Raw genomic sequence first — 4600 nt, forward strand, 5'->3', positions numbered from 1 at the left:
TGAAGTTTTACTTTTTCTTTTTTGGGGTATTTATAGACCTTTATTGTAAATTTTGGATTAAACATGCATTTCTGAATTTCTAACCTATTTTTTTTTCTGGGTCACCTGCTGGCCTTTGAATGTTGGCTTCAGCTTCCTCAAAACTCTCCCAGAATTCCCATTTAATTTCTTATGCCAACCCTCAATATATCGAAACTGCAATGGGGAAAATTGTGATGTGGAAGGGATACCTGTACTAAAGAGTAAGTACTCCCTTTAGACTCAGCAGTTGAGCCACAAATAATTCAGGATCACTTCCTCACTCAGCCTCAGTGGTTCCAACTATAACATGTCCCTGAAAGACTTGGAAAATCCCTTAAATGGAAGGAATCTGTTAAGAGAGCATGAAAGGAAGAGAAAAGGGAGGGGAAAAAAGGGAAAAAAAGAAAAAGAAAATTCTGATAGTAAAACATACCAAGAAAGGTGCAGAGACAGAGAGACCAGGGAAGTGAGAATCAGAACGTTTAAAAAGAAAACGTTTAAGGGGACAGCTGGATGGCTCAGTGGGTTGAGAGCCAGGCTTAGAGGTGGAAGATCCTAGGTTTAAATCTAACCTCAGACACTTCCTAGCTGTGTGACCCTGGGCAAGTCACTTAACCCCCATTGCCTAGCCCTTACTGCTCTTCTGCCTTGGAACCAATACCTAGTTTTGATTCTAAAATGAAAGGTAAAGTTTAAAAAAAAGGAAAAGAAAACTTTTCTACTCTATTGTCTAGGAGAGAAAGAAAAGATAGATAAGTGAGTTAGTGAGGAGCCAAGATATACTGAAGGGGTCAGTGAGGAAGGAAAGAGTCAGCATAAAGGGGGATTAATGAAGATAAAGGGTAAGAAAAGAGGGTATGTGAGGGAGAGTCAATAAGAAGAAAAAATGATCCGGGAGGACCAGGGAGAAAGGAAGGTTATTCACAAAGAGTTGGTGATGATAGGGAAGAGTCTGTCCAGGAAGAAGATAAGGAATTAATGTTAATGAAGTCAATTAAAAGTCAATGAAGGAAGATAAGGAAGAAGGATCAATGAGGAATGAAAGTCAGTGGAGGGGAAGGTTATAGTAAAAAGCAAGTGTCCTGAAGGGGGTCAGTAAAGGAGGGTCAGTGAGGTGTGTTAGTCTGGGAAAGGCTAATAAGGGAGGGTTCTAGCAGTTGTACTGCTTCCTAAGACACTATGTCCCAGACTTTGATGCTTACCTCAGTTCCACACATCTATGCCCTTTCTCCTACCCAATGGAGTCATGGCTCCTGGGTTTTCATCTCCCCAGTCAGAGACTAGCTAGATGCTCTTCCTTCGTTCCTCCGTTTCTCCATCTGGAAGTGGTATAAATTTTTCCCTGGAATTTTAAACTTCTTCATCCTTCTCTCTCTATTTCTTTTATCAAAACCCCAGCCTAACATAATCTCAAGAGGCCAGAAAGACTGTATCATCTCTGCTCAATGAATGCTTTGAGATCCCTAATCAAGAACATCAATAGAAGACCTGTCACTTTTGGGGAGGTCAAAGAAGGCTATGACATCTGGGGTCTCTTCATCTACCTTTGACATTCAGGTTATAGAGTTGGGAGTGGACCTTTGACATGGGTCAGGCAGAGGACTTGGGGTACAGAGAGCTGCTGAGAACATCACCCTACAATGATACCTCATGGGGACCTTTAGGGTAATCTATGCCCAAGATGGATCCCCCCTTTTTTTGAACTATCATCTGTTTTAGAATACTATGTATTGGTTCTAAGGCAGAAGAGTGGTAAGGGCTAGACAATGGGGGTTAAGTGACTTGCCCTAGGTCTCTCAATTAGGAAGAGTCTGAAGCCAGATAGATGGATCCCTTGGAAAAAAAAAATTGTTTTATTTATTAAGGAAGTAAACCTTAAACGTTGACCTGTCCCTCCTATGTTGAAGATTGATAATCCATGTTTTCTGGGAGCTTGGGGAGAATTTTCAAGGGGTTCCTGTAATTCCTTGACCAACATCTTCACCCCCACTCAACCCCAGTCTTACTAGAATTGGTAGCTGTCATAATCTCTTCCTCTACCTCCCCTTTCAGGTTGTACTTGTGATAGTCTCCTCTCTTTTTCTTCTTCAATGTTATTTCCGTTGTTCCTTGTGTAAACATTTTCCAAGTAGTGGTGGTGATAGAGGAAGAGAAGGAAGTGGACAGAGTACCTGACTCTGCACCTCACCCCCAGGAAGAAATTTTCAGCTTAAGTGTTCCAACTTCACAACTGGACAGATCCAGAGCGTGACAGGGCTGGGGAAGGAGATGTTGTCTGTCGAGGTCCACTGAGGTTTGTGAAGCATTCAGGAAGATGGAAAATTTCAAGTGATTGGTGAAGAACTGAACATTTAGGGACTTTCTTGATTGGACATTTTAGTGGCGTGGGCCAGTAGGCCATAAAGAGCTTTAGTGGTGTCCCATTGAAAAGATTTAGAGAGAGGGAAGGGAGCCAAGAAAAAGTTCAGGATGGAAAACTGGAATTAGAGCATTTGGGGTCTGGGAGATCCAATTTGGGAAAATCCACAAGGAAAGACTTAGTTCCATCATGGCCAGACCCAAAGATAATGCAGAAGAATGCACATATCTCTCAGGCTTCCTATTTCTCAAGTTCTGCTCTGATCAGGGAGCAGCTGCTAGACTGAGCTGGGCTGAGTGCCAGGACTCCCAGTTTCTCTCCACCTCCGCCTTGGCTGAGCCCCTTCCCCTCTTCAGGTCTTAGATCCCACCTGTGCCACAGGGAGAGGACCCGCCCCGATGATACTTTGAGATCCAAAGCAGCCTGGGGTGGGGCTGGGCCAGGGGGCAGGGGGAGGGGGGGAGGACAACTTCTATAATGATTATAATTATTACACAGTGGATCCTATCTCACTGTGGAGCTTCCTCTCTTCTCAGGGATACTCCCTTTGCTCAGCCTGGAGCTCTACAGGTAAACTGAGGCATTGGGGAAAGTGGGTAGTCAGATGAATAAGCAAAAACTCTTGTGTCCACTTACCACTTTCTCCCCTTCCCCCTAGAAGCCCCAGGCAGGCAGACAGGCAGTCAACTGGCACGTTTTAAGTGCCTACTATATGCCAGGCACTGTGCCAAGTAGAAACTCGACTTCCTTTCCACCCCACAGTATCTCTGGATCACCCAGAAAAGTCATACCAGCTCAAAGTGCCCCTCACTTCGGCTCCTTAAGGGAAGGGCTGGGCAGTCATTGTGAAGTTGGGACACCTGGGGGGGGGAGGGCAGGATCCAGATAGGGGGAAAATATTACTGGCTACAGTGAACATCAAGGGCAGCTTTGAAGGGGAAATGAAGGTGAGGGGGTGTTGGAAAAGGCCCCGGTGGGTGGAGGTAAAGGGGATCCCCTTTCCTAAGCGTCCAGCTGAAGCCTTTTGGGAGCGTTGTAGGGCTGGTGCAAATCCATGATGGGAATAGAACTTAGCCTAGATTATTTTTTCACACCAACTTGCGGGAGCAATTCTCCTTCTCATTCCCCTACAGAACTCTCTGATAGTTTCTCTTCAAACAGAGACTGACCACCTAACCTCTCATTTCTCTCCCTCTCTCTGCAATCTGTTCCAGCAAAAGTCTGCCTTCACTGGGATACAGTAGAAAGATTAGATTTAGAGTCAGAAGACCCGAGTTTAAATCCTTACTCTACTACCTGGTGACTGTGTGATCTTGGACAAGTCACTTACCCTTTCTCTGCCTGAGTTTCCCCTGTGAAACGAGGACATTAGACTAAACATCTAAGGGTTTTTCAAACTCTAACTGAATCCTCTGAGCTATCCCCTAGAGGACCTACACCTTGGAAAGAGACAATCCCTATTCTCTCCCCTCTCCCTTTCCCTCTCTGCTTCTCTCTGTCTCTGTCTCTCTCTTTCTCTCCCCACCTCTTTTTCCTCCTCCCTCCCTCCCTCTCAGCAAATGGGGTTAAGTGACTTACCCAGGGTCACACGACTAAGACGTGTCAGAGGCCAGATTTGACTGTGCCTACTCTCTGAACCCTTCTTATACCCTACGAAGGGGATAGCTGAAGGGGTAGCATTGGGAGGAAGTGGGAGAAGGCTGAGCTCTTGAGGAGCAAGGAACTATCTGACCTGTCCCTTGGGCAAATCTCTTTTACTTCTCACAGTATCCTTCCATCATCCTTCCCTATCTCAGCCCCATTCCTAGAACTCTCCTTTCTCCACATCCTCTGGAGATGGGACAGAAAACCTGGAGGGGGCCGGTGGCCTCGGTTCTGGGGGGACAAACGTATATCCGGGCATGTGCAGGGTCTCTGCGGGCCCCCACGAGCTGCCGTATACATGTCAGTTCTAGATGTGTCTCTCTCTGCTCGTTGGAGTCTCCAGGTATGCACGTTTCTGCATAGGTCTGAACTTTCACATGTGTTTGCATCCATCCCTGTCCCCAAGACAGGCCCTTTTCCTTAGCCAAACCGGTCGGAGTGGATCGTACTGACATTTCTGTTTGTGTCAATGAGACGGCTACATGAGTCAGGGAAGGACGAGGATGGGTGGAGTGCCGAGAGGAGGAGGAGGAGTGAGAGTGGGGGTCAACACGTACAAAGGGAGGAAGGTGGGGG

The sequence above is a fragment of the Gracilinanus agilis genome, chromosome 4, assembly GCF_016433145.1.
Source record: "Gracilinanus agilis isolate LMUSP501 chromosome 4, AgileGrace, whole genome shotgun sequence".
Taxonomy (NCBI): Eukaryota; Metazoa; Chordata; class Mammalia; order Didelphimorphia; family Didelphidae; genus Gracilinanus; species Gracilinanus agilis.